The 22,827-nt window shown below is 37.1% G+C and overlaps 1 protein-coding gene across 2 annotated transcripts in view; it reads left to right on the plus strand.

Moving 5' to 3' along the window:
- The first annotated feature begins 21,879 nt into the window (after positions 1-21,879).
- The window catches only part of LOC133515728 (choline O-acetyltransferase-like), a 31,469-nt gene continuing 30,521 nt past the window's right edge, over positions 21,880-22,827 (plus strand). The window contains exon 1 of one of the 2 annotated variants that reach the window (XM_061848293.1): positions 21,880-21,921. The gene's annotated coding sequence lies outside the window, so the exon portion shown is untranslated. Of the gene's footprint in view, positions 21,922-21,944; positions 22,146-22,827 lie in introns of those variants that run through there. The other variant, XM_061848292.1, reaches the window with a different exon arrangement.

Below are 22,827 nucleotides of genomic sequence, written 5' to 3' on the forward strand. Positions count from 1 at the left end.
CTGAGCGCCCGCCTGGCGGGTTGCTGGCAGTGAATGCGTTAAGGTCGTGTCAAAACCCATTTAAAACTATAACAAATTGTTAAATTAGAACCTCATGTACACGTAGCACGTAATGAGCGCTACGAGGGTGCTACGCGGCGTAGCGCTACGACACCACCCGCTATAATGAAAACATTACTCACGGGCGGAGGGGACCGCGGGATTGCAGTTTTTGTGCGGCTGGTACTGGTACCATGTTAAATTACTATTGCTGTTGTATATGTGCGAGGGATGTGAGCTGCAAGTGATATCTCGAAAAAATACATACAGTAGTTTTTTTTTACCCGTTCAGCGCTATTCACATATAAAATACAAAGAGGAAGGTTTTTTATGATATAAGTGTCTGTTTTTCTACATATACGATTATTTCTTGTGTGAAAATATATAAAGACAATTTGACTTAGTTAAACCACTAAGTATTTTTGAAACATTAATTTCAACTAAAAAATGAATGATTTTTTGGACTCATGTCTAATTGTTTTTGTATAATTCTTTTTAATTGTGATGTATTGCTAGCTTGACTATAGACCAAACATCATGAAATGCATATATATATATATATAAATATATATATATATGCTGCTTACATAACATAAGTAACGGTCTACTACCTGACCGTTCAAATTGAATACAAAATAATTGCTCTGTGCCTTCAATTGGACCGTAAAAATATTAAAGAAACACTTGAAAAACACTAAGGTATTCGATAATGTAGTAATAGGAGGCTCGTTAAATTTTCACGAGCATTTGACCCGCGCCCCGCGAAGGGGTCCGTCCGCTCAGGCGGACGTCTCAATCGAAGGGCGAATTAACAGACTTCAAAATTTAGAGGGTACTCAAGCCTTCGGGATATTTACACATTTTTATTTAACTTCACTGCATATACACCGTGTTTTTATTGAATTCAGTTAACTCCGGGGTATGAGTAAGTACGTTTAAGGAAACTAAATGGCATAGTTAATTAAAAAAACATATTTTTTTTACAAAAAGTTACTAAATGTTGCATAAAGCGTTGTTGTATGACGAGCATGTAATTCAGGCGTCCATAGGCTACGGTAACTTTTTTTATACCACGACGGTGGCAAACAAGCATACGGCCCGCCTGATGGTAAGCAGTCACCGCAGCCTATGGACGCCTGCAACTCCAGAGGTGTTACATGCGCGTTGCCGACCCTTTAAAAACCTGTACACTCCTTTTTTGAAGAACCCCATACTGTAGACCCTCGGAAAAACCTCGGAAGGGAGCTCATTCCACAACCGGAGCGTCCGCGGGAGGAAATTCCTGCTTACCATCAAGCGGGCCGATGATTGCTTGTTACCAACGTAGTATAAAAAAATATGGACAATTATATAGAACAGAACAACCAATTGTTTTGTAAACTTAACCAAAAATCATGTTCGAGTGAAGAGCCCTTACTACCCCTCACCCAATTCAACACACGGCAAAGTTTAATTAGGCAAAAAGGGAGCAAGCGAAAGTCCCTCGAAGGGTTCAGCCTGTGGGTTCAGGTGCCCGGTCGATGGGATTAACTCTTGAAACAATATCGTGATGTTGGCACAGCGATTCATCATGGTGTAAGCCAGTGTTGCCAGGCCAGCGGAAGAGAATAATCGTATTTGAATGTCAAAACTATCGTACCGTTGAGAAAAATATCGTACGCCTATAGTTACCCCAAAAAAATTCTCGCAAAAGAAGCATACATTTCCAATATATAATCAAAGAAAACACAATTTTCGTCTGAATTGCGCAAAAATCTGTTTTATATTTGTGTATTTTCGTGATATATCCAAACGGAATACAGGAAATATCGTCATTTTCGGCTTATACCAAGACCCAAACACCCAAAAGGTGCTCATTACAGCTTATTTCTGAGGAAACGTGTCATTTTTTTTGCTTTAAATACTAGACTTTTTAGGAGGCATCATCCAAGGGTTGAAATTATCGTACTTTTGCGTACGATAATGCTCTTTGGAACGTACATCGTACCGGAGCCCAAATTATCGTACATGTACGGCAATTATCGTACGCCTGGCACACCAGTGTGTGAGCATCGATGGGTTTCTAAATACAGATATATCAAGTACAGACAGTAATAACGAACGTTGATATATCAAGTAGATGGTTATTCTCAAAAAATATGTCTGCGTTCTAATTGCCGCTACCCATACAAAATGTACGAAATGAGTTGTAGCAATAAGACGCAACCGCAGTCATATTCTCAGAGAATGGCCCTAGAAATAGTGGTAGTGAAGATTTACAGCTGTATGACTAATAATTATAAACTACTAATAATAATTCTTAGACAACGGTATAGGTATATAATATATAAATACTTAAATACAAAGAAAACATCCATGACTCAGGAAAACAAATAAATGCCCTTACCAGGATTTGACTACCCACTAGGCGAGACCGGTCGTCGATTTATTGTACCTATGTTTTACGAATAAATGACTCAGATTCTGAAACCCATAACAAATTATTTCATTAGATTCGAATTCGCAATTTTAAAATATATATTGATAAAAACAGTCCCCCTTTTTAAAAATAAACAAGAATAATAAATAATAATAATATAATAATTCAGCCTATATACGTCCCACTGCTGGGCACAGGCCTCCTCTCATGCGCGAGAGGGCTCGGGCTATAGTCCCCACGCTAGCCCAATCTGGATTGGGGACTTCACATACACCTTTGAATTTCTTCGCAGATGTAGAATAATAAACAAGCATAAAAATAAAATAATAAAGGAGGTAATTAATTAACCGTTATTATCAGCAGAAACCAAACATCCACACCCACTCGAAGTCCTAAGGCTAGGAGATCAGAATAGACTCACAAAAAATAGATGAGTATTTATTTTCTTGGTACAAAAAAGACAGATTCTATCGCACTAATACCCTCGCAAAAAGTATCATTAGTCGCGCAAGAAACAAAATGGCTGAAAAGTAAATTCCCAGCCTGGGCGGCGTCATAGTACTGGCATTGACACAGTATGTTGATTCAAACATTCAGGCCGATTGGAATGTGCGCCTGACAAACCGATATTTGAATGATATTGAAATCGGCTCCCTTTGTTTGACATAATTATTAAAAGTCATAATGTTTATTGTCAGATTATCATTAGTTATAATTCTGAAATGAGGATTTTCGTAAGATTATCCTATTGATAGGTAAGGTTAGGTTTGTTTTTTGGCAATCCTGAAAAGTTACGCGTTTCTGGGGAAAAACAAATTATGACTATCGAAAATGCGGACAAACAATACATTATGACTTAAGACTTTATGGGAAACAATAGAGACCCTATTGAAATCGTATCAGTTTAGCTGTAATTCGCGAGGGCGTCTCGCTCGCACTAATCCGAGCGAAATAAGCGCGCGAATGACAGCTAACTGACATGAATTCATTGGCCTGATTAACGAAGCGCTAGTATACATAAAAATGCGTGTGGCAATAAATACTAAACACATAATGATAAATGAAAACTTCTGTATGATACAAAGATTGATATTACTTTCCGATAAAAGGTGTGGGTAGTGAAATGCATTTAACCTCTAAAAATGACGGCTCCGGCGGACTTTGGCTGCGTCTGCCTCAAAATATGGTCCGTGGCTTATATAAGTATCCTCTGCGTAATGAAAGGAGGTACAATGAAAGCGATGGGACGGGATGAGAGTGAGTAACGCAGTGGCTTACGTGAGCGATAACTCGCGAATGCGACGCGGCGCGGCGCGGCGGCCCAACAGCATTCGGAGATCGCCCACGTAGGACACTTCCATAGGTATCAAAGGATTGAATTCACCCGCGCCGCGCCGCTTCGCGTTCGCGAGTTATTCGCTCACGTTAGACACTGCCTGATAGTGACGAGGGAGGTCTGTTTGTGTTGTGTAAATTACCCACCAAAAATATACTTGTGAAATAATGCCAAGTTCGCTAACGGTTTATTTATTATTTATTTAAACTTTATTGCGCAAAATAAAACTTATCGTACAAAAGGTGCCAATAGGCATTCTTTAACAGTCAACTTTAAGGCAAAGTAGGGAGATTGTGGGCAGTTTTACTAGCTAAAAAAAATAACACTAAAGCTTATATCTAAGATTTAACATCTTCGCGGTTCGCGGTTTCGCTAATGAAATAAGTGAAACCAAATTTTTTCAAAGCCCCTTAGAGCACAGCTCTTGTCATGCGTTACTTTCTTCAACTGCATAAATGGTTTGTTATGTAATGTTATATGTAGTGCGATCTAGATACACGGGAGTGTGTGTTAGCCACACAATGCCATGTGTACAGATAATGAAGTCTATCAACTGTATACCATACTTGTTTTGTGTTTCATTTAATAAGGGGCAGGCGTGTCGGGCGGGTTTTTCCATTCGGAACGAAGCTCTTTGTAGACGAATAGTTTGCTAAATCATTTATTTTTTAACTCACTCTTACTTGTTAGAAAACCTTTTACTGAACATGTACGTAGGTCACAGTTTTGAATGATTCACGGTTAGTTTCACTAGACTTAAATCGACCTCACGCACAAACCGGCCAGTATAGACGTGCCTCGGCCGAGGCACCGCGCGTTTTCCTCGCCTGACCCGGCCGAGGCACGTCTACACTGGCCGGTTTGTGCGTGAGGAAATTGCCTCGCGCGTATGCTCGCTCTGTGTGAACCCCCCTAATGACGTATGTAACTTGCATGCATTTGTTACATTGGGATATATGGTCGATCGAGTGAATTCATTGTACTACGGAAACTTCCATAAAGGTAGGTAGGGGCAAAAACGACGACTGTGGCACCTACGGGCATTTTTGCTTTTTAAAAATAAGCGGAAAGGGTGTCGTCAACTCCTTTCCTCTTATTTTCAAATTCCGATTCTCAGCCAGACTTATCCTGCAGCTACACATACCCATGCTAACCTACGGAAACATTGAGCTATATCTAGGTACACGCTGTCACCACGGCACCGAGCCAGTAATCTGATGATCCGTCCTAGACTAGATTTGCACCGCGCCTGAGGCCACGCAGAGAGCGGAAACTTCGATAGAGGTAGGGGCGAAAATAATGGCTACCGGCCATTCGAACAATGCTTATAATCGGTCAGTGCTATTTTTCCAACCAAGGACGTCACTTTTTACGCTGTCAGATCTGTATCTTATCGCTGTGACATCTTATAAGGACTTCCGGTTCGACCGCCATCTTGATAGGCTCGTGATTAATTCCTTTGTTTTTTGCTCAATAGTATTATTTAAAGTGTAATATTGATCTCTTATTATACAGGGTGACCTTAGCCATTGGACAAACCCTGAAATCCCACGTAGGGTTACTTCTCAGGAATGCTCTGACATTAATATTTTAACAAAAGATAAAAAAATATTTATTTCGAACCAAAGGTTTTTGCAATAATCGACAACAAAAAGAAACACACTGTGTTAATCTTTGGCAGTGTTTTTGACAATTTGTTCGAAATATTTGATGATGATGACATTTTTCAAAAGTCAGAAGCTTATTAGTGTCATAAATAAAAAAATAATCAAAGAGGTTGAAGAAGGTTCCATACTATTCTTTTAGGATATTATCTTAGGAGCTACTAACACTACATACAGGCTGCTCCAAAGTAAATGGATGGTAATTTGTTAATTTCTTCGAAACCGCTACACCGGTTGTTATGATACTTTGTACACTGGTTCAATACCCTAATGCATATGTACATTTCGGCTTTGTCCAATGGCTAGGGACACACTGTACAGTAAACTAATGTGGTAGTGTGCAGTGAATGAAGAATTAATCTTGAAACGCGTTTAGCCACCATTTTGGACTCAACGGCCGGTAGTCCACGTGCTACTTGTAAAGTCCAGATATTCCTTTACTAGAGCTAATAAAATCTCCGTACACTGTCTTGTACTAACCGTACAATTGTAGCTTTTAAATAGTCCCAACGGACTGAGGAATAAATTAATTTGGGAATAAATGAATAAATGTAAGATATCTTATAAGCATTGTTCGAATACGGCCATAAGGCACCTACGGGCATATTCGCTATTTAAAAACGCAAGACTTAAGAGGTAGCTGACGCAATTTATTTAAACAAATTCAATACATTTTTACACGTTTTTATCGAAGTTAGTTAATACCTACCTCAAATAAATTTTGAACATTAATATTTTACATAGGTACAACTCTTTTATATAGCGAAATGCAATTAAAACAGGTACTTTATATAGAAATTTATATATAAGGGTCAATTTTTATTTTGATGTAAGTAGATTTTTTCGACAGATTTTAGCCGCATTAGCAATTTCGCCGTATGTACGTATGTTCTGAGTTACAAAAAAGTACCATACGTTATAACGTAACGTACCCATTCAATTTTCATAAATCAAGGGAAATTACAATTTCTGAAACAAAATTTCGTATTTATTCAAATTTTATCCAAATCGAATAAAAATAATTCACGACAAAATTAAAATTTACATATTAACTAGCCCGTTTCCGTTGATCCAAAGTGTATACAGCTTGATTACGACCCACACAGTGTTCTACTTACGAGCAAGCTCAAATGTAATTAGACTCGTGTTGTAAAAAAACATGAACGAATTCCGAGAACGAAGTAGACAAAAATAATATGCAGATAAATAATTTCCGGGAAAATTTATATCCCGTTGTTTTGAAAACCTAATTTACTTTCTTCATTTATAAAGCTTTAACGTTGGATTATATTGATGAAAATATCGGGTTTTTACACAATTTAACTAAAGTGAAAAAATGGTTTTAAATAATATTTATATATATATAAAACTACCTATATGTTTTCTAAATAGAGAAGTTTTTTTAGAACGGGACAGATTTATTGTTAAAAAAAAACTTCGATTTATATCGTGTTTTTACACAATTTAACTAAAGTGGAAAAGTGGTAAAAACAATATTTCGCTTCGAAACTAAAACTATGTTTTCTAAATGGAGAAGTCTTTTTGAACGAGACAGCTTTATTATTTAAAAAAAACTTCTATTGATATCGTGTTTTTACACAATTTAACTAAAGTGAAAAAGTGGTATTAAAAAATATTTCGCTTCGAAACTAAAACTATATGTTTTCTAAATTGAGAAATCTTTTAGAACGAGACAACTTTATTGTTAAAAAAACTCAGAAGAAAAGAACAGAAAATATCTATTGAAATAATGTTAATCACAAATATTAACTTGATATATGTTTGTTAATTTACCCGTGACTCAAAATAAACTTTTGCAGAAAATAAGTTTCTTGTTGTTACTTTGTACATTTATTCGATGGCGAAATGTGACGTACGCGTTTGCATTAAGTCTCATTTTGTATGGGATTCTGAGTTTCCAAAACGTCCCGCTTGGCGCGACGAAAAATCCCATACAAAATGAGACTTAACGCAAACGCGTAGGTCACGTTTCGCTATCGAATAAATGTACACTAGGGGTTTTGATATGTAGTTAAGTAGGTAATTTATGATACACGAGAAAAAACAAGACCTGCCATAATTTTACCTAAAACGCTGTTATTTTATTTATTGAATTTTATCTTACCCAAGCCACGTTTATCGATAACTCATTGAAATAAATGCCTGTATTTGGCACGAATGAAGTAAATTGTGATACATATCACGTCCCTCGTACCTATAACGCGGTGCTTCATCATAGTCAATCGTTTATCGAGCTCTTCTCGCGCCACAGACTGCACAGACACCACTTTATGAGGTTTTTACAAAGAGCCTAGAGTCACCACACATAAGTGAAATTTTGGATACGAGGGAATTAAAGACCCAAGTTTGCAATATTCTTACCCCCGGAGATACACACAATGTTTTTCATCACATTTGCGAAGAAAAAACTAAATTTTAAGCGAAATAATTCTTAAATACGGTGACATATCAAACATTCGTCCGCCATATTGTCATTTGTTGACAAGGGCATTGAAGGCACAGACTTCACAATCCATAACTCCCGTGGGAACAATGTAGGCCTTCGTCCTTCAGTACATCTGCATGAAATAAGATCTTTTTCGAGCAAGTGTGAAGAAAATAGCCTAAGGACACATTGGACGCCTAGAACCCCAGGTTATTACATCCGCGTTGCCAACTCCTTAGCACATCTAGGTACACTCCTAATGAAAGTATCAAAATGAAATCAAATTGAGATCAATTTGCAAAGATCGAATACCGATCTGAGTTTGAGGAAGATTTATTGCATTCCCAATTTCAGAGGCCATTAAGTTTACCCATTTCAAGGGTATTTCACAAAAAACAGACTGAGACATTGAGTAATTTGGAATTTCTATAAAATAATTTAAAATAGGCATATAACAGCTTTTACCGGAATATATTTATAAATGTTATGATCGTTTACCTTTAGTAATAAATTAGCTCGCTAATATCACAGATAATATGTGCGCAATATAATATTATAAATAATTTATTCCAAACAATATCGATCCATAGGTGAGGAGCTTATGGTAACGGCACCAATTATGGGACATTTAAGACAAATTTTGGAGTATTTTTTAAATTTCACTGACATCGGTAAAATGTCTGCCGCATTATGCTTTAAAAGTTGAATATCCAATTCGTCTTTTATGTTTTCTATGTATTTAATGAAAGCTACTGCAATTGGTTTCAATATTATTAACCAATTAAAACTATGGTTTTTTGCTCCAGTCATGGGATGTATGGCGCCATTCATTTTCAAACTATCAAATATCAATGAAAAATTAAACTTTAGCAGCTCTTTGGCTCTTGTTTATGGTAAAATATTGCCAGCGATTAAAAATAGATGCTAAATACTTGTTTTACAGGATTTGTCCATACCATACCGTTACTGGTGCCTGTTCCATTATAGGGTGTTTACTATATATTCAAAATCTGATTTCAAACTGAGATAAATGAAAAGAAACTGTTGTTTCGTATTAAATTAATACAACTGAAAATTTGCGTCGTTAATTAAAATAAATATTTGATACTAATATCATTTAAATTTCATTCATCAAATCTTAAATTTCATTGCAAGTTTGAGAAAAGCACTAGAAATCTCGGGGAGAAACGGGTTTGCCGGCCGCGTATCGCTATCCGATCCGTCCTCGCTAAGCTCGGCCGTCTATCTCTAAATGGTCAAGCGTATTTTGACTAAAGTGTAGATCGAGTTTGTAAAGTTAGGGCTTGTAAAGAGAAGCTTGGCTCTACAAGAGATCTGATAACTTTTTGACAGTGCGAGCCTTATGGTTTCATCTTGGCTACATTTTACATGAAAATGTTTTTGGTGGGATACTGATTACTGATTACATGTTATCCATCTCGCTCATGCTTACGATCGGTGAGAGTGAGAGAAGAACACTATTTTACTGGGGTCTTACTTACTGGTATGGCGCAGCGCAGAAGTTTGAGTTTCTGTTGTTTGAGTGTATTGTTTGTTGTTGTGTGTTTTGTTGGTGTTGTTTCTTTTCTATGATGGGTACTGGGGCCTTATGTGACATTTTATAAAATACGTGTAAGTAAGAAAAATGTTCATAAATATTTATTTATTTTACATGGAGAACCAACAGCTATAACTATGCTAATAACAACATAAATAGTGACACAGAGCCAATTATAGGATCTCACATATAGCAACATCTTAATATTTAACATTAAGTTAAAAAACACGCACTATTTTACATAGGCACATGTAATAATATATTAACAACGTTATGTACAGGGATGTTCACTGTATTTAAAATAAGCTATTTCACACCATGCTTGAAATGAAATAAAGCAGTTATCGTCTTTTTGGGCATCTGTACAGACTAATCCACTTGGGAGCTTAGCGAAATAATAAAAACTAAAACACTTTCTACACGGATAACTAAGATTAAAAACTTAAAAGTTGGTTTAATCGTGACTAATTTACGTCACACTAAAACCGGGTATAAGATTCTTTCCAAAGCTATAAATATCATTAACTACAAACAACAGCAGACACAAACCCTCGGGCCGCAGCCCGCAGCGCGTCAGGAGCGTCAAAAAGTGGGCCGCTTAACTAGCGGGGGGCGTCGCCAGGCAACCAGGTGCGATCGATCGTACAGGTGTGGCTCAGGGTTGGCAATGATGCTAAGTTTAAATCAGTTATAGTTTTGATATAGGTATATTTTTAATGATATAGGCAAACGAGTAGACGTGTCGTCTGATTGTAAGCAATTCCAGTCGCCCATGGTGGGTTGCCGGTATTTAAGATGGGAGTATGATCTTTTCTTGAAGGTTTGGAGGTCGTATCGGCCCAAAAATACCGCAGGCGACAGTTCATTCCAGTTTAGCTGTGCGAGGCAGGAAGTTTCTGAAGAAACGCACAGTTGAGGACTGTCAACCACATCTAAGTGATACTTATATGCACATGACAAATTTAATGTATGTGTTATATATGTATTAACTTTTTATTGGACAAAACATCCCAAACACAAATATGGCACAGGATTGGCAAAGATATGACCAAAGCGAACTTATTTTTTAAAGGCATCTCTTTCAGTTATCCTTTGAGTAAATAGGTAAATATGATAAGACTAAGACTAGATTAAGATTAAGATATTTATTAATAAAATTATAAATAATTTTACATGTCACACGAAGTATATACTACTGTTATCATATAACACTTCCACACCTTTTAGGCCGGTGTTGATTGCAGTCCCCTTTATTATGTTGAGCTTGAGGCTGTGGCGGCGCTGTTTGTGATGCAGTCTTCCACTCATTTTCGCATATTTCATTGTTTTCGTCAGAGTTCTGGACGTCGCAACGTAATTTTTTGCTGATTCATCGGTTGGTAGTCGCTCGTTTACCGTGCCAATTATCTGAGGTTGATTTCTTTGTTCTTGAGTCGTTGATTCGTCATTGTGTTTTTCGGTTTGTGATTTTAAATCTGGTCGTCGTCGCTCGCGTATTATAATGCATCTTGTTCGCAGTTACAGTCGGGTTATAAGTATAAGTAAAATAAATAAATAATGTAAAATAAGTACAGTAAAATAAAAAGCCATGATTTAAACCTGGGACCATAAATCAGAATCCCCCCCCCCCCCCCATCAAGCTGCAGGGTTGGCACAAAGCCGATTCTAAAATTAAAATCTCGACCTGATTTATTAAGCTACTGCTGCCAACAGCCTACAAAGCTTCCGGTCAAGATAACCTTGCTGGTTTGCAACCGAGTAGGTGGAATTGCTGTTGGAAAACTTGGGACCTTGAGACCTTGGAAATATGCTGAGTAACATGGTTGATCAGATGATATGATCTAGATCTAGATCGTATCGTGTGAACGAATTTGTGTAAAAACATGTCTTGCAGTTAACCAAGCCGATCTTTGCCCTACAGAACCGCTATTCACTGGATTTAAATGAGTGAACGAAACGACAAACTGGCTACAAAACCTCCAATTTTTTCCTGCTTGCGTCATTTGATAGTTACGACGGTAGAAACCAAATCATCGGTCCTTATTTGAGACTTCTTGTCAAGTATCTACTCTAATTTAGAGGCACCAAATGGGCACCGTAAACTTTCGATATTATTAGTAAGACTTAAAAAATATGTTAACTTATAACAAACAATAATCACATTTAAAATTTGCCTGATGTTTATGAAAAACTTGCAGGACTTACTGATGCGAAAGTTGCAGAAAATTTCAAAAATTTTGGAAATACTGGAAATTTTCGAAAGTTTTTGAAAGAAATAGAGCTTAGTTTTCATTTTGTAATTGAAAAATTATGATAAGTTCCTGATTTTTTTCAATGTGAAAATTCTAAGCAAGATCAAAATCAACCCGTGGGCAACCCTACGTCACCGTCTCACTGTCACGTCTCCACGATCCGCGCTCCAAGTGTGCCGCGACCCTCACTATAAACATACAACCTACCCACAATACACGCTCGACTTATTTTGACGAGATTTTATAATTTACAATCGAGCGGTAACAATTTCAATGTAATTGTATACCTTTTGTAATTAAAACGAGAAAAGCTTTAACGTCTTAATATTGTGATGTTTATTCGGCACTTATTTATCTTAGTTGCTAATGAATGAATGAATGAATGAATGAATGAAATTTATTCCAGAAAATTATTTCCATATACATTATACATTTACACATTTCAAAAAGAATTAAATTAAATTAAAATAGAATTAAATCAAATTAAATAACATCCTAAAATTTAAATAACAATATATTATATTACATTACATTAAAATTCAAATAAGGACCTGCGTCCCGGGTTACCCTGAGCCCGTCACGATAGGCTAAGTAGGCCGACTTTTGTTCTAATGTAGTTTTTTTCGATTTTGATAAAATATGGTATGACGAACTACTCATTTGGGGCTGAATAAATAAGAAATACCAATGTGGGACAAAAAATAGTTATTTATTTATAAGGGGCAAAGTTTTTGCCTCCGAGTGAAACTTTGCCTCCGTATCAAACAAAAAATTTCACTTCACCAATACGAGGAAAATACTAACTATGAAATACCAAAAAAATCAAATCCATATGAACGTAATAAAAAAGTTATCATTCAAAATCATCATTTAAAAGTCAGTTCTAACAGCTAACATAAGGGATCAACTTAAAATTTGCATCTGATTACTTTGCTCCACATGTGGATAAAATGCAACTTTTTCATTAGTTTTTGAACAAGCAAGAGCCGCCTTTATCAATTGGTGTGGTGAAAATGTTCCTTGTTAATCTTCCGTGAAGTTTAGAAGAAAACATTACACATTAAGGTACACTTATATAATATATATCAACAATTTTCCAATTTTACGAATTCTGTCAATACAAAAAATCGGCACAGTGGAAAATCATGTGACAAATTTCTGCTGTCCAAAACATGTTATGATAAAACACGTTTGTAATTTAGGAACGCAGAAACCTAACCAAAAAAAAAAAAATGTTTGTAGGTAGTCAAGTATTGTCGTTGGTTACCGCGATAGTTATTCATAATAAATCAAATTTATATTTACACATCAAATCAAAATAATGTAATTATGTTCTCATTCGCCCGTGCATTTCGCTGGTGCCTGGTACATGTTCGAATTGGCCTTCAGCTTATAGACCATTGTAGTTTCTGAACAACATTAATTTGATGTTAGTACCTAATCAGAACAGTAAAAAAATAGAAATTGATTAGTTTATTTAATAGCTTTGCATATGAACCTACGAACTGAAGGCCAAGGCCCAGACACGGCAATCAATCGTAGAGCACGGCAACCGCGCATTACGGTGAAACTGTTTTGCAGCACGATTTTACTGTTAAGTATTTTGAACAAGTGATACTTCTATGTATTCAACCTAATCACAATTAAAATAAAACAATGTACATATATCGTGTATAGGTGGTTAATTATTTTAAAACACAACCTTGGGGGTGTGGGTATTAATTGGTCGTGGACGGCGAGCAGGTTTTCTTTTCGTGAATAACTATTCTATTATTAAGATGGTTTAAATGTTACGTACCTGAAATGTACGCCGGGGAGGGCCCCGGCCTGTATTCATCACTAGTGATCTATAAGTAAGTCTATAAGACGCAATGAATAAATAAATATTTCGGGACCATCTTACATAGATCGACCTAGCCCCAAAGTAAGCAAAACTTGTACTATGTGTAGTATAGCACCATATGTATATTCAGAAAAACAACTCAATACTTGAATTACACTTTATTCAACTGCCAGTTAAACTTGCACTTATACTTAGGTATACATACTTTTAAGTACAATAGAATACATAGAATAAAATACTTTTATGGAATGTTTATTAAATTATGGAATAGTTCGAATTGTAATTATATTTTAATAGCCATTATATACCATAAGATTAAAATTAGTTTCATGTAGTCCATAAGGTTTTGCTGCGCCCTATCAGGGTCCACGTACTGTACACCTAGCATTAAGTTGTATGTGTTTTGTACTTGGTTGCAAATAAATAAATTGAAATTGAAATAAATTGAAATTGAAATAAATTGAAATTGAAATTGAAATAAATGCCCTTACCGAGATTCGAACCCGGGACCATCGGCTTCATTGGCAGGGTCACTACCCCACTACGTTATACAGGTCATCAAAATGCATTAAACTAGTGATATACAAACACATAAGTACATACAGTTGTATCTGGCGGACCAATCTGTCAATGTATGGTATGAAATTGAATTAGACATATTATTAGTGTCCGCCGGAGATCTGTCTGTCTAAATTATTTATTGTTAACTATGTGAGGCCTGCTATAAAGAGTATTGTATTATATTGTATTGCATTGTATTGTATTGTATCGTATCGTATCGTATCGCATCGTACGTTATGGTATGGTATCGTACCATATCGTATTGTATCGTATCGTATCATATGGTATCGTATCGTATTGTAATATTTATATGTATTGTATCGTATTGTGTAGTGTTGTGTTGTAAATTTATACCTTACACCTTACAAACCTGATTATTTTGTTGTATGAAAAGTAACTAATATAATGTGTTTGAAATAAAACATTGAAAACTGTATGTAAATATAACGTCAATTAATTTTAAATACAACCTGACGTTTCGATCCCTATCTAGCACTCCTAGTGATGGGGAGACAGACCACGGGTACAGTCAGCATCAATAGTAGCGGATGAAACAACGCCCCAAAATTATCTGTCATCAAAGCTGCTTAATATATTAATAATCCATTGATAATTGGAGTGGGTGTCTGAATAGCGGGCAGTGGAGTCGAAACACCGCAGATACCGATCGCGACACGACACACTCACATTAGTCAGGTCGTTCCACTAAGAGAATGGTATTAAAAGTACGATTCGAATTCGATTACAAATAAAATTGAATTGAATTAAATTTAACGAAAGTTGAAGTTAACACCGGAGCGGTCCATTAGGTCTAATTCACTGAATGTCCATTCCTTAACAGCCTACTCCCCGATTGTTCATTCTTCGAAGGTCTAATTCCCCGAATGTCTGTTCCCTGAAAGTCTATTTTAAAATCTGTAGTAAAACATTTCCTTCACAACTTAACTAGCGCCAGCGGGGCTCCTATTTCTGGGTGGTTTGCGCTTCGGGCATCTATTGATTTAGTGTGAAGTCCGTAAAAACATTACACTTTGGGGAAAAAAATGTAGGTAGGTAGGTTAGGTTCGTTAGGTAGCTTTAGATGCCCGAAGGGCAAACCGCCCAGAAATAGGAGCCCTACGAAGCGGGGCTCCCGGCTAGCTAAGTTGTGAAGGAAATGTTTTACTACAGATTTGACATTTGGGGAATTTGACCTTTGAAGAATGGACATTTAGGAATTTAGACCTAACAGACAGACTGGACTGGTTAATGAATTAGACCTTAGAGGCAAAAGATTTTTATAAATGGTTTATTATTTATTAAATGTGCAAGTTGTAGAAAGTTTCCAAAAAGTTAGAATCCTTCCCGGAAATTTCACAGAAAATATAGGAAACTTTCATTTTGGAAATAGAAAATTTCGAACCGCATGCAAAAATGAGAACTTCCCGAGATTTTTCCACGTGGAAATTTCCCAATTTTGGACACTTTTCGACCACACATTAGTGTAAGGTAAGCTGTTTGGAATGAAATTATGAAAAGCACATAAGTATTAAAATACTAAAAACTACTTTACATAAATAATTTAAGTATTAAAAAAAACAACCGAAAACAAAACCAAAACAAAGCAATCATTAAAAAATATATGTAGAATAGAATAGAATAGAATATTTTTTATTCGTAAACACAAACAAGACACATTATATTACATAATATAACAAAAACAAAGAAAGTATAAAGTGCCACGAAATGGCCTCATCTCAGCATGTTGCTGGTGGCTTCCAGCGCTGATCTTCCGATGAGACGATCAAGTGAGAAAAATCACGAAAGGTAACAGACAAGAAGGAAAAAGACATAAAATAATATAGAATGAACAAATTGAAAAATAGATAATATAACGACTAAATTAAGTAAAGATTATTTATATACAAGCGTCGTAAACATAACACTGTATCGGTCCGGTCCAACCATACCTTGGCTGAACATTACAGCTGCATACGCAACAAGCGCCAACGGGAGCTACACGAACTAAAAGGCAGTGACAGACCAGACCAATATCGAGCGTCCATTAGATCAATTTACAATAATTTTATATTATGAAAACAGCATCAGAGGTAGACGAATACTACCATAATAAAATACTCAAACAGGAATGGTGAACTATATGCAGAAGGAACAAAAACTTGTGGTAAGCGTAAGTAAAAGCGTACAAACTACAGGCAGCTAGTATCAAGTCTGTAGGCTTCCTGGTTAAGTTGGTGATTAAGTAAATACTGTTTCAGATTTGACTTAAAACTATGAATACTTTGCAGGTTTCTCAAGGGGGGAGGGATGTTATTCCAGTCGTCGTCGTGATGGATTGTGCTAGTGGCGGCCCCTACGCAGAGTGTCGCGTAATATTCACTATTTAGATTTAAACAAATGACTCACCTGTGTCGATTTGTTTTATATCTATCCGATATATCTTAAAGAAAAATAATTAATTACTTCCCCCACAGACTCCATTTTCAGAGACATGGCGGCCGGAAGCGCTCGCCAACGGAACCGGATGTAGCCCCCATTAGCTCCCCGATGGAGCGATATTAACGGTTTCTTTTTTATTAGCATTAGCACTGTTTCCGGAGAAGAATCATCTGGTTTGAGGGACCTCAGGGACCCCAGTGGCACCCCTATTACAGTGTCTTACAGTTTCCGTTTGTCTTATCATCAGAAATATTAATATATTATATTCAGATTGATGAGCAAACAGTTGGTGGTTCCTAGCAAAATATACATACATTTGGTCGAATATGTGTTCGAATGTCTAAATATATGCGTGTGATTATGTTATGTGTGATTATGTGTTAAAAATCCATCGTCAACATTGTTAAGTGACAAGTACATTTTATCGTAAAACATTGTAACGGTCAATGAATATTCTTCCTATTATAGAACATTATTGTAAAACATCTGAAATAAATCAATATTGTTCAAATAGGTGCCTCATATTCCCTCAAACCGTCTGCAAGCTAACTTTCACCTTGCCCGCAGCCAAATTGTATCGATTTTCGCCGTGCGAACCTACACCTGTGAGGCCGGGGGGGCGTCCAGTTTCAAAAGAGGCCTAATGGGACGGGGGCGCGCACGCGGCAAATTATACGAAAATGTGCGTGAAAATGACTCATATTTCCTTAAATTATGTTATACATTAAAAAGATGGAAATACGTGTTTTATTCATGGCTTACAATAACGCGTTCTGTGAGCCTAGCCGAGATGACAATCGTTTGCACCGTAGCGAACAAACCGCTAATGTTCTTGTATCACTCTTTCATTTACTTAGTGTGATAGAGTGAGGCGTTTCTTTCGCTAAGAATTGTCATCTTGATCCTTGGCTAGGCCCCCAGGTCGTTAAATTTGTTATAAAACGTAATTAATATTTGGATAGAGTTTGGATTGGTCTATTTTAGATAATGTTGCTAAAGCTAAACTATTAACAAAAATCTGTACATATTAATTATATTTGTTTCCATAACGTTATTAAAATATCTGGGAGACCGAGCTTTGCTCGGAAACATATAAAAACTTGCCCCACAGATTAGACATAACTAGATCGATTTCTCGCCCCTGAAAACCCCCATATAGTAAATTTCATCGAAATCGTTAGAGCAGTTTCCGATCGCCGAAATATATAAATATATATACATGAAGATAAATAAATAAAAATATTTCTGGCATACATTTTACAAAGTATGATAACTTTTGTAGTGCAAGTACTTACAATTTAATATCTAGGTAAATATTAAAATAGATATAATTGAAAATTAACTCATTTTAAGTGTTATAGTATAGTGTCTGTAGGTAAAGGCCTCGAAGTTAGCCAATCTCTTGTTTGATCTGTTTGTAACAAGTTTTGGCTTGTTGTTTTCATGATCTCGTATTTCTAATACTCTCTGAAGACGATGATAGTAAAAAATGAAGAAATGTGTCAGTTGCTAGCACACGGCCGACAGTTATTTTATTTACTGGCTGAGGTGTTTATGCTATTTTTCTGCTCGACGAAAACAGAAAACAGCATCTTCGTTTAGCGCAGCGGGTCGAAAGTCGAAAGTTGATCTTTTCCGGCCGGAGCACAGAAAAGAGTTTTAGCTTTTTAGTATTTTATTAATGATTGAATTTATCTTAGCACCAAATCAACAAAAAAGCTGTGCTAGTACAAACCAAGTAACCAACTAAAAGCATTGTAAATAAAATAAATCTATTGCAGCGCTCGCGGAAGGTGTTCACGTTGAAATCTTTTCAAATGTCACACTAAGTTATTATGTTTGACCATGCGCTGAGGGGTGAATATGCTGGTCATACTGAAAATGCAATATTATGGCACCATCGAGCTGATCTGATGATGGAGACAGGAGGTGGCCATGGGAACACTATGATTAAACAACGCAACCTATGTTTGGGGTTAATAGAATTATTTCAATGAGTATTAGTTGCATGTGGAAAGAAAAGTACAGTAAGCGACAAAAACTTGTACCAAAAATGTTTTTTTTTTGCCAAAAACTTACTTTAATAACACATATACATTTTAAATAAGGCAATGCCAGTAAACAAAGCCCCATTATGTTTATTGTGTAATCGCTCAGAAATATGCTGTTCTAATATGTATTACTCACGGCACAGGTTCGCTTGCACACATAATTCGTCAATTATTGTCGGATCAATATCCATTTTGTGAAGTTTTAAAGCCGCTCCCAGCGCAAACATACCTTTAGGGTAGGGCGGTCAACCGTGCTTGTTTGACAAGTGTGGTAATCCCCAGCTTTGCTGCGCGCAGCCGAGTCGGTCGTATTTGAGGGGAAGGGATCAGGGGGGGGGGGGGGGGGGGGGGGGGGGGGGGGGGGGTTACTATGGTGAGGTGTGAAATAAATCTGGTCGAAAAGCGAAGTAACATAAGAACTTAGAGCTTACAGTGAATATTGATCGCTCTCCATCACAAAATGGCTCAACAATTAAAGTCCGTGACTGTACAAGAGCGATAGAGAGGAAGATAACGAAGTTTCAATTTTCGACGGTCGCAGTAAGTAAAAGACTAGACTCCTTTTATTTTTATCATTGACCTTTGCCCGTACCATGAGTCACTGATAGTGTCAAAACTGACATATACGCTATCGAGAACGTAATTTACTATCTATACATCTCGCTCGCACTTATATGCGAGTACGAGCGTGTGGTAGTAGCCACACTTGACTTTTGGGAACATAAAATACAAAGGAATACAAACCGACGTATTCTAGAGGCGCGATTACACCAGTGTGCGGCACACGCATAATTGGCTACTTGACAGTTTTTTGTAAATAATGTCAAACGATCTTGATTTTCCTGAGGATCAAATGTCTATATGGGACTCATGGCATTTAAGCAACACAAAGGTCAGAAATGAGAGTTAAAGTCTGACGCTCGCACTCGACGATTGAAACGCCTCTAACAAAATTATAATGTGATGTGACGTCACATTATATAAGTCTGTCCTAAATGTATGGAAGATGAAGGAAATTGCCATTTTGACCCTGAAATATTGCGTTTATGTGTATAGTTATAATACAATTTATTTTTCAATAAAATGTAAGGAATCGAATGGTACCATTTTCTTTTCTATTTTTGAAAGCTAAAAAGAATTTTTTTTTTGAAACTTCGGAGCCTTGTATTTTTTTATAATCTCAATATATTTTTTGAATTCCACTTTTTTATAATGGATGGCTCATTTTCTATCCACTTAACTAAATTTTGTTATAATATTCAACATGTGTCAAGTACCCAATTGTATTGAATATTCTTGTGCCGCACACTGGTGGAATCCTGCCTTGAGACAAATGTCTCACGATGTACTTAACATGTGATCACGTGTTTGTCCAATGTCTAGGAGTGCTCAATGAAATGCTTATCAATTACCTTTTACAAAGTTCTGTGTCTTGTAAAGTAATATATTTTCATATATTCTTACTGAAATATTATGCAACTGTGCACATTTGATACATCACGCTCTACAAATTACAAATTAACGTAGACTCATCAATCGTTGAAGAGTAATGTAACCGACGTATTACTTAATTAAGGGGTGTCGCGGGGAGAAAAAGCGATCGACGACAAATCGAATTGCTTACGGTGCGCAAGTGACCGATCGGAGGGACACGGGAATTGTACCCAATTTATACATGCCGCTGTAAGATAAGAAAAAAAAATACGGTAGATTTTGCCGTTATTCAATAGACGCGCCTCAAGTCATTTTTGTCTTCCCTCCGGTCGACTTTGGCCACTTCCTAATTTGAACCTATCCAAACTTGTCCACTCCATTTATTATTCTTAAACAATACAATCATTGTGTTAGAAATTACAACAATTAAATATTAATTGTGTTTTAAATAATTGAAAGAAAGTTATAAAATATTAATGAACCAATAAAGGCTTATAACGTTTCCTGAATAAGGGAATTGAAGCTAATTAGAAGTTTTATGGAGTTGATTTCAATAAAAACTACATTTCAAGTAATTTTTATTTGGAAGCCGAAGGTTTTAATTTTATAAAATGTATATGTATGTATATGTCCATAAGGTATTTGTAATTATGGGCCTTTGCCTGAATCAAAATATTAAATGCCGGTATATTATAAGATTTATAAGGACACTTGTAAGTTTATTACTATTTAATGAGCTTTGAATGTATTACGTAGTGTAGTTGATTTAGCGCTAGCTCGCTCTACATAAGACTGCCCTATTTTTATAGATATTTACTCCAATGAATCGCCAGTGTTTTTGCTCCTACACCCAGCAATGCAATGTCCTCCGTAATAAAGCCATTTGTCGATGCATGCATCAATTAGGGGGCGTCACACGGAAATAGATGTAGCGAGAACCAGGGACGAATCTCGGGCGACAGTGACGGATCGCAGGGACACTTTAATGGTTATGGCATATACAGGGTGTCTAGTGACAGAATTCTGATTTCAGAATTCGATTTCTTTTTACTACGTCGGTGGCAAACAAGCTTACGGCCCGCCTGATGGTAAGCAGTCTCCTTAGCCTATGAAAGCCTGCAAGTCTAGAGGTATTTACATGCGCGTTGCCTGATTGTGATTGATTGAGCGTTGATAAAGAAAAAACTAAAACGTATAAACTATTTATTTTTACGAACAGAAAATGAATGTGTATTTTATTTTTTGATATCGACCTTCGCTATGTACGCACTCCACTAACCTTTTGTGCATATCCCGAAAATTATTCAAAATTTACGCCTTGCGGTACTAAGTGATAATTCTTTGGTAATCAATTAAATATGCGTAACTGCTCCACCGGTCAGCGATCGATCCATTATAGTATTTTTCAAGCTCGATGGGTAGTGTGACAGGTGCCATATGTATAATTTATAACCTAAAAACGCCGAATCCAACAAAACTTTATTGAAATCACACCTATCAACGTACCCATTGAGTTTAAAAAATACTATATAACTAGTCAATCCGTAACAGTCACGAAACTCAAAAATGCCTCCTCTGCTAATAAGCGCGACCGAGATGCAATGCCACTCATGCCAAGTTCTTGTCATATTAACATTATCAACTGAAGATTTTTATGTTTTTAAATCTGTTTTGATAAGTATTTTGTTTGTTACAGCATGGGGCGAGTCACTGCTGTCTCTGCCGAAGCGATGGCTCAGCCAGCAGGCGGACGAGGACGAGTACGAAGTAAGACATCTTCAGATCTATCACGAAACACGTTCTTACAGCACGGGGCGAGTCGCTGATGTCTCTGCCGAAGCGATGGCTCAGCCAGCAGGCGGACGAGGACGAGTACGAAGTAAGACATCTTCAGATCTATCACGAAACACGTTCTTACAGCACGGGGCGAGTCGCTGCTGTCTCTGCCGGAGCGATGGCTCAGCCAGCAGGCGGTCGAGGACGAGTACGAAGTAAGTCATCTTCAGATCTATCACTAAACACGTTCTTACAGCACGGGGCGAGTCGCTGCTGTCTCTGCCGGAGCGATGGCTCAGCCAGCAGGCGGACGAGGACGAGTACGAAGTAAGACATCTTCAGATCTATCACTAAACACGTTATTACAGCACGGGGCGAGTCGCTGCTGTCTCTGCCGGAGCGATGGCTCAGCCAGCAGGCGGTCGAGGGCGAGTACGAAGTAAGACATCTTCAGTTCTATCACTAAACACGTTATTACAGCACGGGGCGAGTCGCTGCTGTCTCTGCCGGAGCGATGGCTCAGCCAGCAGGCGGTCGAGGGCGAGTACGAAGTAAGAAATCTTCAGTTCTATCACTAAACACGTTATTACAGCACGGGGCGAGTCGCTGCTGTCTCTGCCGGAGCGATGGCTCAGCCAGCAGGCGGTCGAGGACAAGTACGAAGTAAGACATCTTCAGTTCTATCACTAAACACGTTATTATACCACGGGGCGAGTCGCTGCTGTCTCTGCCGGAGCGATGGCTCAGCCAGCAGGCGGTTGAGGATGAGTACGAAGTAAGATATTTAAAATTAAAAGACAATAAAATTAAATTTTCTGTGCTATCACTAACATACAAAGATGTGCAAGTTGCGGAAAGTTTCCAAAAAGTTCACGGAAATGTCTCACAAATGTCACATTTGTTGTTTCGGAAACTTTCAATCCCCATGCAAAGAAGTGAGAACATTCTGAAATTTTGGAAAGTTTCGTTATTTCGGAAAGTTTCTTACGGCACATCAGTACTAACGTAA

The sequence above is a fragment of the Cydia pomonella genome, chromosome 3 (genome assembly GCF_033807575.1).
Source record: "Cydia pomonella isolate Wapato2018A chromosome 3, ilCydPomo1, whole genome shotgun sequence".
Taxonomy (NCBI): Eukaryota; Metazoa; Arthropoda; class Insecta; order Lepidoptera; family Tortricidae; genus Cydia; species Cydia pomonella.